The sequence below is a fragment of the Lethenteron reissneri genome, chromosome 23, assembly GCF_015708825.2.
Source record: "Lethenteron reissneri isolate LAM-NWPU_2019-01 chromosome 23, ASM1570882v1, whole genome shotgun sequence".
In the NCBI taxonomy this organism is placed as follows: Eukaryota; Metazoa; Chordata; class Hyperoartia; order Petromyzontiformes; family Petromyzontidae; genus Lethenteron; species Lethenteron reissneri.
The window spans coordinates 23,092,707-23,107,228 of NC_083801.1; the positions used below are offsets into that span (position 1 = coordinate 23,092,707).

The window sequence follows — 14,522 nt, forward strand, 5'->3', positions numbered from 1 at the left end:
CAATCGATTATAATGATCGATTATAATGATCGAGACACCCAATCGATGACCATCGTCCATGACGACGTTTGTCATGGCGATGGTCTCGCGACTCTGCACGCACGCCACGGGTTGCTGCTGGCGGCTCGCCTTGGCCTGTGCGCTCAGCACGCCGCGCGCTCAGCAAGCGCGATGTAATACACAGGGTCACTGCCGGAACGTCAGGCACGGGTTTGCTACTGGACATCTGTGAAAAATAATATCTGTGTCGCTCATCGCAGTCCTCCAGTGTAAATGTTGTGATTCTGAAGACGCCAAGTTGTCGTAGGGCGCCCTCTCGCGGCCGTCTCGGAGACGTCGCAGCGCGGGAGGCGGTGCGAGCAGAGAGCCACCCGGGGCAGCGAGGGGACCCCCCCCCCCCCCTGGGGACCCCCCCCCCCCCGGGGACCCCCCCCCCCGGGGACCCCCCCCCCCCCGGGGACCCCCCCCCCGGCTGTGTGAGGCTCGCCGTGGCTGAGACGCTGCCAGTAGGCCTCTCCCCTTCTCCACGTGATGCGTCTGTGGCTTCAAATTTCCCAGTAATTTTCCGATTGTCCTGCTGCTGCTCCCCACGCTATGCCGGTGTTGGGGGTTGTCTGACCATACTTCACCACGACAGTGAGTGCGGCTTGAGGGGGGGGGATGGGGGGCTGCCAGGACCACGTGTTGCCATCACTCGCCCCTGACGCCAGCAGCCGTGGCTGGGAGTCGTCCCCGCTGGTCGCTTTGAGAGTTGAGCCTCGAGGCAGCAGCAGAGGGCGCAATGCGCGCAGGGAACAACTCCACGACGGCTCCCAGACGCGCGCGGCCCACAGCTCGCGGGCCACAGCAGGGGGGGGGGGGGGCTGTCACCTCAGGCAGCGGGGGCAGCGGGGGCAGCGGGGGCAGCGCAACCTGAGCGGTGCTTGTGTTGGTATTTTCGCAGTGAGAGTGACTCTCCTGGCGACTCAGTTCAAGCGCTTATCGCGGAACTGGCGGTTGTTGGTTACGAAGAGAAATGAGAACCTCGAACGCGTTGCCACCTCGAGGTGAGCGTCTTGCCTACTCACCTAGTCCGCGGCTGTTCACGGTGTGAGCAGTGTTCATGAGTTGCAGTAACATCCACGTGTTCAGCAGCAGCACGCGAGGCGTGGCGTGCGGTTTGTGTGTCGATGTGCCAGTGGTTAGCGCTACGCTGCCCGACGATTCCCGCTCACGGCCAACATCAGTGGCGATTATCTACAGCAGTTATCGGGGTTCCGCAAGGTCGACTCAGCCTTCCATGAGTACCTGGTGTGGTGTATAGAAAACATATGGTTTTTAAAATAGATATTTGAGCAATTTCGTTCACGAGCGTTTGGCGCGTAGAGAACCCCACGCATAGGAAGGGATTATACACAGAGCGCCACACAGATAGATTCAAGATTCCGTTGCTGTACTGCCATCTCCTGGTCAACTCGCTGCCCCACGCCTACAACACCAACACAACCGCCACAACCACCTCGACAACAACCGCCACTACCATCGCCTCCATCATCACATCACCGCAACAGCAACGACCACCAATTAACAACAACAACCGCAACCACCATCACCACCACATCATCCACCACCTTCACAACCACCCCAATCGCATCACAATGTCCATCACAACAGCAGCCATCACTGCAACTAAAACCACGGCCACTTCCTCCTCCACTCGCAACATCACCACCACCACAACCACAACAACCACCACATACCCCACTAACAACATCTCCACAACAACCACAACAACACAACAACCACAACAACCACATATCCCAATAACAATCTCTCCACAACAACCACAACAACACATCCACCACATACCCCACTAACAACATCATCACCATAACCACAACAACCACAACAACACAACCACCACATACCCCACTATCAACATCACCACCACGACAACCACAACCACCACATACCCCACTAACAACATCTCCACAACAACCACAACAACAATACAACCACACCAACCACAACAACCACATACCCCACTATCAACATCTACACAACAACCAAAACCACAACAACCACATACCCCACTATCAACATCTCCACAACAACCAAAACCACAAAAACCACAACAACACAACAACCACATACCCCACTATCAACATCTCCACCACCACAACAACCACAACAACCACATACCCTACTATCAACATCTCCACAACAACCAAAACCACAACAACCACAACAACACAACAACCACATACCCCACTATCAACATCTCCACAACCACAACAACCACATACCCTACTACCAACATCTCCACAACAACCCAACAATCACTCCCACCCCACCACCAACATCTCCACGACAACGAAACAAAAACAACATTAACATCACAACCACAACAACCACCACACCGACCTCCTCTCCCACTATCAACATCACCATCACAACCAAACAAACACCACCACTGCCACCACTGCCACCACCACAACCACCACCACAACCACCACCACAACCACCACCACCACCACAACCACCACAACCACCACCACAACCACCACCACCACAACCACCACCACAACCACCACCACCACAACCACCACCACCACCACAACCACCACCACCACTGCCACTGCCACCACTGCCACCACCACAACCACCACCACAACCACCACCACAACCACCACCACCACCACAACCACCACAACCACCACCACAACCACCACCACCACCACAACCACCACCACAACCACCACCACCACAACCACCACCACCACAACCACCACCACCACTGCCACCACTGCCACCACCACCACCACCACTGCCACCACCACCACTGCCACCATCACCACTGCCACCACCACCACTGCCACCACCACCACCACCACTGCCACCACCACCACTGCCACCACCACCACTGCCACCACCACCACCACCACAACCACCACCACCACAACCACCACCACCACTGCCACCACCACCACTGCCACCACCACCTCCACAACCACCACCACAACCACCACCACCACTGCCACCACCACCACTGCCACCACCACCACCAGCACTGCCACCACCACCACTGCCACCACCACCACTGCCACCACCACCACTGCCACCACTGCCACCACCACTGCCACCACCACCACTGCCACCACCACCACTGCCACCACCACCACTGCCACCACCACCACTGCCACCACCACCACTGCCACCACCACTGCCACCACCACCACTGCCACCACCACCACTGCCACCACCACCACTGCCACCACCACCACTGCCACCACCACCACTGCCACCCACCACTGCCACCACCACCACTGCCACCACCACCACTGCCACCACCACTGCCACCACCACCACCACCACCACTGCCACCACCACCACTGCCACCACCACCACTGCCACCACCACCACCACCACTGCCACCACCACCACCACCACCACTGCAGTCTCCCGCAGAGCGCACGAACCCCGTGCCCCATGTCGCCCCGCCCGGCTCTGGCCCGTGTGCGGCTCGATTCGTGTGTCACGCGCGGCCCCGACAAATGATGGAGACGCTGGAAAAGTCAACTTCGCCTCTTGTTTAGATTCCAGGCGAGGATGCACACCCATTAGCGGGGGGGGGGGGGCTATTCGATTTGACAGCAAATGACGTGGCCTCTCTATGTACCCCTCTCTCTCCCCTCCCTCTCTCCCCTACCCCATCCCTCTCTCTCATTCTCTTCTGTCACCCCCGCTCTCTCCCCCCTCTCTCGCTCTACGCAGCAGCAGCACTTTGTGAGTGCGTGACATTTAGCGACATTTGCCGTCAGACACTGCGTCCTTTCAGGGCCGCGCGGCTGACCGCTCGCGGGGCGCGCGTGGGCGAGGCGCGCGCAGGAGGCGCTGCTCTGGGGAGGCCGCAAATGCTGCCCGCGTTTGTTTTGCGTTGAGCCTCGCTCGAGGATCTCTCGCGCGTGAGACGGAACATGGGGGAGGGTGGATGGGGTGGGGGACCCCGTGCGGATGAGATCCCATCCGCAGATAAGGCTTCAACGACTGACGATCCACACACGCATGTATGTACGCATGCATAGCTCCACCCCGCCCCCTCCCCTCCTGCGGTCCTGTCTGCCCCCTACCCCCCTATTCACAGTGGCGAGATGTTAACTACCTCGCCGAGTATACAGGAGGTTAATCCCGACCCTGGCACCTGTATATTTGCAGTTTGCCAGTTCTTCCCATGGTCGTGTGGATTTTGCTCCGAGTCCCCGGGTTTGTTTCCCACATTTAGAATCACGCGCTTCGAGTGTCTGGCTGCTATAGATGTCCACACGGCGATAAGCGACTTCGTTGAGCTTCAATTTGCGGCCAAGTCACTTCTGAAAAAGTGCTGTATAGTTCAGTGTGCCTTACCTGGTGACATAGACAGTTATTCATAGTTTAGACTCTACCGCCCCACCACCTCTGGCGACGTGGTGGGATGTCGAATACCACGATTTTGATGCTTAACCGTGGAAAAGACAAACCGCGAATACTTGATCCCTCGTCAGCTCTACGGCAACATCAAGAACAACAAGAGCCGCCATTGGCCACTGCGTGCACCTAGCCTGGCACAGCCCTCCTCCAGATCTAGGTGCACTTTAAAACGCACGCATAATACTGACTTAACGCATCGCACATACACACATACACAGTCATCCTCACGCACACATACACGTCCAAAGACAAAGATCCCCCATATAACCTTAACCGACGGTTGGGACAAGTGATGCATGAGGGCGTGGTGGGGTCAGCATCGCGTTCGGCCGTCTTTGTCTCCCCAGTGGCGATGTTTACACACCGCACCGCGTCGCCCACTTGCTTCAGCTGAGCGATCCCGGTTGTGACGTTGGCCGGGACTGTGTTTGTGTAAAGCGCGCGACACAAGGCACACGGCAGCAGTCGGTGTGGCGACGCTGGAATTCGGAGCAAAGCAGCAGTCGGCGTGATGGATGTCAATCTTCTATCGCGACGACCGTGGTCGCCATTCCCGTGAACTTCACTCGTTCATTCCTCCACCCCGTGTGAAGGGCTCGGGCTGCCAGACACTGGCCGTTCGGTCTCGCTCATGCTGTGTCCCACCACCACCACCACCACCCCCTCCACCACCACCACCACCCCCTCCACCACCACCACCACCACCCCCTCCACCACCACCACCACCACCACCCCCTCCACCACCACCACCACCCCCTCCACCACCACCACCCCCTCCACCACCACCACCACCCCCTCCACCACCACCACCATCACCCCCTCCACCACCTCCACCACCACCACCACACACACTGCCTTTGTCGTGAACATCACGGTGCTGAAATAAAACCTCGCTCTGATCATTTACTTCACGCAGAATGTGGCGTGCTGAACTCGACCACTTGAGTCAATTCCCGGCCACGGTTAACAACAACAACAACAGCAGCAGCAACAGCAGCAGCAGCAACAGCAACAGCAGCAGCAACAACAGCAACAACAACAGCAGCAGCAGCAGCAACAACAACAGCAACAACAGCAACAACAACAGCAACAACAGCAACAACAGCAGCAGCAGCACGTGAGTGACGTGAGTGACGTGAGGCTTCTGGGGACGAGACGTGCGCGTCTGAATGGCCTCCGTCGCCACGCCAGGGCCTTTTCGCCTCCCTCCGAGATCTAACCAACTATCACTATTTTATCTGACCAGTTACGGCCCACTGAGCTATATAGATACTTTTTTCAGACGCTACCTGGTCACACATCTGAACGAAGTGGCTCACATCACGTGGGAATGTGTTGCAGCCAAAGACTCTGAGATGTGGACGTCGGCTCTCTTCGCAGGCGAGAGTCCTTCGCCGCCGCCACGCGCTCAGCCCATTCGCCGCGACGCAGATGCACCCCACGTTTGGGGCAGCGTATGCCTCTGTAGATCATCATCATCGTCGGGCATGGTCGGTCCACTGCTGGATGGAGGACTCCCCAACCGGTCGACACAATCCGCCCAGCACTCTCAAGTCATCGAGGACGCGTTCCATCCCTCTGCTGCCTCTCCGTCGTTAGTCTCGACCATCGGCGTGACGCGTCCTGCTCAAGCCTCGCCCACATTTCAGATGGCCATGGCGATGTCATTCAACCTGCGCGTTCTCGAATCCACCTGTTCGTGTTTCTCTCTCAATGTAAATTGCCAGCGCAATTTACATTGAGAGACTCCACGCGCAGAGGACGCAAGGTGGAACATCGCGCGTTTCTGTGAAGCGTGTAGGGTCAAAGGAAACGAGCAGATCTCCTGTCTCCACATGCATACAATGGCGTTTTAGTACATCGGCCTATTGGCTTTCCAGAGCCATGGTTGACATGGAGGGCTCCTACCAATAACATCGCGTAATCCAGCAGTGTGTGTTCAACAAGCCGTGCTCTGCTGATGAGAGCCAGAAGGTCGACGCCGGTGCAGAATTGTCTTGCTCCAACAGAAGCTGCTGCTGCCGCTGCTGCCGCTGCTGCTGCCGCTGCTGCGCGATGTCGGCGTTGAGAGGCCACACGGCGTCTGACCGCGCCATGCGCGAGTTTATTTGCGGACACGCTGCGGCTGCAGATGGGCCGCGAGGCGCGCTGAGGCCACGTGGCCCGGAGCCGGAGCGGGCTGCTCGCAATCGGAAGGTCTCGAGTTCAGGTCCCTGATTTAGGGGTTGACTCAATAAATCATCGCTCCGAGGCTAATTGAATAAAAAATGCTACTATTCTGTGAGAAACTAAACAGTGTTGGCTCTATGGAGAGACTCGGCCCTGTCAAAGGAACGTCGAATGTTCTGCTACTGGCTCACGTCTGTAAACGGAAAATGAGCAGCGATGCATCATTGCTCACTTGAGGCGGACATCAGTCTGATTCATCTTCTCAGTCTGATTGTTTTTCTTTACGTTGTGGCGGCCGCTTTTGTGAACACCAAAAACACGCGGCGCTCAAACCTCACTCACCCCCCACGTCCAACTCACCCCCCCCCCCCCCACGTACCGCCCTCTCCCCCATCCTCATCCACCCCTCCGCGCTCTCTCTCTCTCTCTCCCTGCTCCTCCTTTGTGTTGTACAGCTGTGCACACATTCCTCTACCGGGCCGTGCAGCGAGACAACGGGCGCACAATGCGTTGTGTTTGTGTGTTTAAGCGCGCAGAGAAACACCAACGCGACTCTCCTGTACTCACACACGCACGACGGCTCCCCACACACACACGAGTGCGTGTGTGTGGGGGGCCGTCGTGTAGCAGTGAAAGGCGACCCGGGGTTCGATTCCCACTCGCGGCCAACACCAGTGACGACGATTATCTGAACTAGTTCTGGGCCTCGCCCTAGGCCGGCTCAGCCTCAAACGAGTACCCGGTGCGGTGTGTATATATCGTCACTGGGAAGACAAAGGCGGCCAGACGTGTTGCTGGCCACACTATGTATTCGTGCACCGTGCCGACGGGAGGAGATGTTCGCCCACAGTGTCAATGGCCGGAGCCGAGGCTGAAAAAAAGATCCCAGAAGCGTAAGAAGACACTCGCCACTTGAAATCCCTTTAAATGTCCCCTTGAGCAGCCTGCCTCGACCAGCGTGGTGAAGTATGGTCAAACAATCCCAATGACAGCCGACGCGACGTGGGTTGCCTACATCCAGAAATGGATTGATACGGGTCTAGTCATTACTCATCATCAACCATGCTCAATCCACTGCTATTAAAGGCCTCCGCCAAGACGCAGTAAATGATTATGATGATCATCACGGATAAACTCCTCTTTCAAGGGGAACGCGGCGGGCGCAGTGAGATAAGTGAGATAAGAGAGATAAGAGAGAGACGGGAGAGTGAGAGTGCGGGCTGGGCTTGCGAGAGTTTGCTTCTCGTGCGGTCTCGCACTACAGCGTGAAGTGCAATCTGCAGCATTCCGTTGTTCACTTCGCCTGCCGACTGCGTTCCTGAAAGAGCGCCATTGCCAGAAACGTCAGCCTACTGCGTGTGTTTTCTGTTATAAGGTAGTGTTAGCATGGATGTTGAATGATTGCGGACCGTACGTAGCCCACCGTGCCAATCAAGGTGCGTGGGAAGGACTACGAACTGAACGCAACATTTTAGTTTGCCTCCTAGCCACGCTACAGGTGGCACGGAGCAAGCCCGTCAGTCAAGGCTACAGTATGCATGTACAGTACACGGCGATGCTGCTGCTGCTGCGTTGGCAGTGGTGCACAGGCACATTTGACAAAAGGAAACATCTGCAGCAGTCGACGTTCCAGGCAATAATTGTAGCAATCCCGTCCGTTTGTGCAGGAAAGCGCCGCCGAGTCACGTGACTGTCTCGAGACGTTCGTCATCGGCGATGTAGCGAGTGACGACACAAGTGCAAGCATCACGTGGTATTTGATGCGAGGCGCAGTCATTGACAACTCAGATCCCAAAGCTGTCGGGCCTCAGCGGTGCCTGGCACAGTGAGTCCGACGCGGTCGTTATGAACCCTCGAGCCACTCTCTGGAACTCGTGTTCAGTAGAAGCGATGCGTGCTCTATTGAACTCGTGTTAAAACTGGAACTCATGTAGAATAGAAGCGATGCGTACTCTATTGAACTCGTGTTCAATCTGGAACTCGTGTGGAATAGAAGCGAGGCGTACTCTATTGAACTCGTGTTCAAGCTCGAACTCGTGTAGAATATAAGCGATGCGTACTCTATTGAACTCGTGTTCAAGCTGGAACTCGTGTAGAATAGAAGCGATGCGTACTCTATAGAACTCTTGTTCAAGCTGGAACTCGTGTAGAATAGAAGCGATGCGTACTCTATTGAACTCGTGTTCAAGCTGAAACTCGTGTAGAATAGAAGCGATGCGTACTCTATTGAACTCTTGTTCAAGCTGAAACTCGTGTAGAATAGAAGCGATGCATACTCTATTGAACTCGTGTTCAAGCCGGAACTCGTGTAGAATATAAGCGATGCGTACTCTATTGAACTCGTGTTCAAGCTGGAACTCGTGTAGAATAGAAGCGATGCGTACTCTATTGAACTCTTGTTCAAGCTGGAACTCGTGTGGAATAGAAGCGATGCGTACTCTATTGAACTCTTGTTCAAGCCGGAACTCGTGTAGAATAGAAGCGATGCGTACTCAATTGAACTCTTGTTCAAGCTGAAACTCGTGTAGAATAGAAGCGATGCATACTCTATTGAACTCGTGTTCAAGCTGGAACTCGTGTAGAATAGAAGCGATGCGTACTCTATTGAACTCTTGTTCAAGCTGAAACTCGTGTAGAATAGAAGCGATGCGTACTCTATTGAACTCGTGTTCAAGCTGGAACTCGTGTGGAATAGAAGCGATGCGTACTCTATTGAACTCGTGTTCAAGCTGCAACTCGTGTAGAATATAAGCGATGCGTACTCTATTGAACTCGTGTTCAAGCTAGAAGTCGTGTGGAATAGAAGCGATGCGTACTCTATTGAACTCTTGTTCAAGCTGGAACTCGTGTAGAATAGAAGCGATGCGTACTCTATTGAACTCTTGTTAAAGCTGAAACTCGTGTAGAATAGAAGCGATGCGTACTCTATTGAACTCGTGTTCAAGCTGGAACTCGTGTGGAATAGAAGCGATGCGTACTCTATTGAACTCGTGTTCAAGCTGGAACTCGTGTAGAATAGAAGCGATGCGTACTCTATTGAACTCTTGTTAAAGCTGAAACTCGTGTAGAATAGAAGCGATGCGTACTCTATTGAACTCGTGTTCAAGCTGGAACTCGTGTGGAATAGAAGCGATGCGTACTCTATTGAACTCGCGTTCAAGCTGGAACTCGTGTAGAATAGAAGCGATGCGTACTCTATTGAACTCGCGTTCAAGCTGGAACTCGTGTAGAATAGAAGCGATGCGCGCTCCGCTCTGTGCTGCGGGGATGCTCGCGCACCCGCGGCATCGCCCGGCCTGGCGGGGTGGCCGCCTCGAGGTATCGAGAAACTCGCGCGACGTTTGCCCCCTCGTCGGCTTCCACTGCGTCTCGAGTCCATGTCCCCCTCTCGGGACGAGGCTACGGTAGGAAGAGCAGCAGCAGCAAGAGGGGGATGAGAAGGGAGGGAGGGAGCGGTGAGGACGCGTTGTGAGTGTCCGAGTGCCTCGGGGAGTTCACAACGACAGTGCCAGAGGCTGACGGGATGTGCCAAATACTTTAATGGGTTTTGTACGCGGGGAGACAAATACGTGGAGGAGGCGAATTGCCACCTGGCTCCGCGTCGCCCGCCCGGAGTCGACGCCGCTGGTGCCGCTGGTGCCCACAAGTTCGTGGTTGTGCTGGGGGCGGCTCCCGCGATCTGGTGGTGCTGCTGTTGTTGTTGTTGTCGGCTTGTAGCGCGTGTTGTTGTTGTTGGGTTGTAGCGCGTGCAATACGACCAAAAGGCAACAACAACAACAAGACATCGCTGCGTGAACTTCTATTATGTTATAGCTGAACAAGCGCACGTCGATTCATACAAAACAATCGATGATTACACGCGATTCGATGCCTGTCCACAGGTGAGCCTTACAATGCAAAGTAAAGGCGCAGCCCTGCAAGTGCTCGCTCACGCCGATGTTGGCGGAATGGCCTTCAGAGAGCTCCAGAGAACCTCTCGATGCGAAACATCGGCCACTCTCAGACGTCTCTGACGAGGGAGTACCCCCCGCACTTTACCCCACCGCACTCTACTCGAGCCGCGTGCTACCCATTCGCACTGCTGGTAGGCCAGAAGCGGAGCTGCTTTAAGAAACGTGCTTATTGTTTCGACTGCCGCGCCGAGAGATCGGATCGCGCCGCCCCGCGACACTGTGGGGCAGCGCGTCCCCTCTGTCCACGCGCGGGCTCCACATCGATCGATCGTTGCCCCGAGGTCATGGCGCCAACGCGCTGACTTGTCTGCTTGATCCCTGCGTTTGTAGAAGTAACCCCCTACACCCCGGCAATCTCGAGGCAGGGGGACCCATCCCCACCCACGCGCGCCCTATGACTCAGTGCAGCCCCCCGGTCCAGACCAGAGCGATCGTTTGCAATCGCCTGCAGCTGCTTTGTCCGCGTCTGAGCGCAACTGCTCGCGCAGCACTCGGCGGCATCGGAGCCGAACCCAGAGCTGCGGTGTCGTCTGTGCAGCAGCAGCAGGAGCAGCAGGAGCAGCAGCAGGAGCAGCAGGAGCAGCAGCAGGAGGAGGAGCAGCAACAGGAGCAGCAGCAGCAGCGCGCGCCTTGGGACTCGGAGGAAGGAAGCGATGGCGATGGGTGGGTGTCCTCTACTGCAACGAGCGCACGTGACGGACCTCTTCAACTTAAACCCCATCGCCTCCCCAGCCGAAATGCACCACGCCCAGCAGTCTTCGTACCCCCAGTGCTCATCATCATCATCAGAGATGGGGGGGGGGGTGTCCCCTAACAGCCACCCGAACGAAGCCCCCCATCGACCTCATGCCGCGGTGTCCCGCGTCAAGCAGGGACGCCGAGTTGCCGCGAGAGGGGAGTAGAGAGCGCCAACCTCTCCTCCTCCTCCACCTCCTCCTCCTCCTGAACCTCCTCTTCCTGCACCACTCACGCAGCCCCCCCTCGCTCTCCCCCCGCCTCGCCCCCAACCCAGCCGTCCCCCAGCCCCGCCCCTCGCCTCCAGGTCACCACGCACCCGTGGCCCCGAGGCTGTTTGCTCAGCGACAACTGTGGCCGGGTCACTCGCTCCGGCGCAGCCACGGACAGAGGCACCGCTGTGTCCCTACCCCCCCCTCCTCACCCCCCAGACCCCGGGCCCCTCCCCCGCCTCTTCTCGCCACCGTCTCCTCGTCACAAACTCGCAGCCAGCCCAGCCACCTCCCCCTCCTCCTCCCCGCGGTCTCCGTGGATAAGACGTTCGGCATGTCACCGCCATTCACCAGCCGTCCATCCGAGCGATTCGGGAGAATTGTCACGAATCGACAGCGATGACGATGCGTTGTGGTCGCCATTCCCCGTGACTCGACCGCTCAGTTTCGTTCGCTCTCTTTCATTCGCTATCTTTCGTTCGCTCTCTTTCATTCGCCCGCGCAGTGTCACGAGCCGGTGTCGTTCCCGCGTCTCGTCTCACGCCGCTGTCGAGCTCCGCTGCTGCCGCTCCCTCTCCCACCCCGAGCCCCCCACTCCCCTCCCCATTCTCTCTCCCACCCCGAGCCCCCCACTCCCCTCCCAATTCTCTCTCCCACCCCGAGCCCCCCACTCCCCTCCCCATTCCCTCTCCCACCCCGAGCCCCCCACTCCCCTCCCCATTCTCTCTCCCACCCCGAGCCCCCCACTCCCCTCCCCATTCTCTCTCCCACCCCGAGCCCCCCACTCCCCTCCCCATTCTCTCTCCCACCCCGAGCCCCCCACTCCCCTCCCCATTCTCTCTCCCACCCCGAGACCCCCACTCCCCTCCCCATTCTCTTTCCCACCCCTAGCCCCCCCACTCCCCTCCCCATTCCCACCCCTAGCCCCCACCCCTCCCCCATTCTCCCTCCCACCCCTGTGCCCACTATCCCCCACCCTTTAGCGCTGTGTGTGAATGTTAAATACCAATCATTGTATTTCTCTACAGCGCCTTCATGGAAGGATTACAAAGCGCTGCTGTACCTGGAACAATACCAGCACTGCCTACCTACCAAGCCATATTCATCAGGGCAATATCAACCATGTCGATGTGTATACGTGCTCTTCTTTGGGTCTTTCGGTAAAGCCAGCTCAGTTATTTTCTTCGAACCTATCTACGTGACTTTACCGAAAGACCCAAAGAATATGAATTCCTATAGTCACGAAAGCTTTAAGTCAAGATTTATATACGTACTATTAAGAAGGGCCATTGCTCGAAACGTCACCTAAGACATATTTTCCCCTTAAGGCCACAAGTGTTATTGATGAATGTTTAGAGGTGTTTTGTTAACTGTGCTTTTGCACCACTGCGAATGCAGCAGCATCACTAAATTAGAATGAATAGACCCTCGACGTGTGCGTATGTAGGCATCGTGTTGTAGTTCTTAGCGCACTGCGCTCTAAACCCGGCGACCCGACTTCGAGTCCTGCTCACGGTCAACATCAGTGAGAATATCTGAACCGTTCCTGGGCCTCCCCTAGGTCGACTTAGCCTTATACGAGTACCCGATGCGCTGTGTAAACGTCAGCTCTGGGTAGACAAAGGCGGTCGGACGTGGTGCTCGCCACCCACCCCCTCGTGTGCCCTTCCGGACTATCATCGGTGCTCGCTGTCAGCACTTGTCTCAACAGTCTGTTAAGGCTATACGGGGGATCTTTGTTTGTGTGTGTGTAGGTAGAACACTGGAAGGATTCTTTGGCGGCACCCCTCTTTAAGAAGGGGGACCGCACAGACTGTAACAATTACCGGGGCATCTCCCTCCTCAGTGTGCCGGGAACGGTCCTGGCGAGGATGATTCAACATCGCCTGGCCAGGCAGCACGCTGAGGAGAGCTTGCGGAGCCCCAGTGTGGTTTCAGGCCAGGGAGGTCCTGCACAGATGCCATATTCTCTGTCCGTCTACTTCAGCAAAGGTGTAGGGGATTTCAATGGGACCTACATCTTTGCTTTATCGGCATGGTCAAGGCCTACGATGCCACCAGTAGATCAAGGCTCTGGGTTGTCCTTCGTTTTTTCGGAGTCCCTGCCTTTGTGTACGTGTGGGGGTGTGTGTAGATGACCCGAGCAGCGACACCGCCGATTCAATACCGAGCCTCGAAATGTAGCGGGGGGGCGGGGGCCAAGGGGAGAGGATGCGGACGAGGGGTGGAGGGGCGAGGGAGCGGGGGCTGGGAGGGCGGGGAGAGAAGGCGGGTTGATATTGCGACTTCTCTGCGGGGTGCGATGGTGTGTTTGTGTATTTGTAGGTCGCAGCTTCAAATGAGTACCTGTGTGGAAATATCGCAACTGGGGAGATAAAGGCGACCGGGCGTGGAGCTGGCCACCCAACCCTTCGTGTGCCGTGCCGGCCTTCATAGATGCTCACTAACAGCACTTGTCCCAAGAGCCCGTGAAGGCTACACGGGGGATCTTTGTGAGGATACATCATCTCGTCTTTCAAAGTGCCCTCTTTTCTCATCGAGTCAAAATGACCCATCTAGCTTGGGCATATTGTATCGTCAATGTGTCCGTGTACACGAAACATCTCGTATATATACCAAATACAGGTATATACGTAACTCGATTCGTGATGCTGATGCTCCGTTGGCCGTAGTGCAAATACAACAACAACAACAACAAAAATACAACAACAACAACAAAAATACAACAACAAAACTCAACACGTCGTCAATTATACGCCGTGGCCTTAGAACGAATATACAACAGCGACATGTGCGACATGTGCTATGAAGAAGGACCATTGCCCGAAACGTCGCCTATTGTATATATGTTGAATGTGTGTTATTTTAAGTGCAGCGTTATTGACTCCGAGGGGGAGGCTCGCTGTCCCCACACCCGCTGCAACAGCAGCAGTCACGGCAGCTGCTGCAGCAGCAGCAGGCGGATCGCCACCTGCGGATCGCCACCTGCGGAGGTTGAGCTCTCCAG

General features: G+C 56.3%; 1 protein-coding gene and 1 long non-coding RNA gene across 2 annotated transcripts in view; both read left to right on the plus strand.

The window, feature by feature from the left end:
• LOC133345793 (uncharacterized) overlaps window positions 1-6,038 on the plus strand; it is a 6,384-nt gene extending 346 nt beyond the window's left edge. Inside the window, exons 2-3 of the long non-coding RNA XR_009755489.1 lie at window positions 5,363-5,563; window positions 5,827-6,038. This is a non-coding gene — a long non-coding RNA (uncharacterized LOC133345793). The remainder of the gene's footprint in view (window positions 1-5,362; window positions 5,564-5,826) is intronic.
• The window catches only part of LOC133346220 (cytoplasmic dynein 1 intermediate chain 1-like), a 398,436-nt gene that overhangs the window by 131,180 nt on the left and 252,734 nt on the right, over window positions 1-14,522 (plus strand). The gene's annotated exons all lie outside the window — the stretch shown is intronic.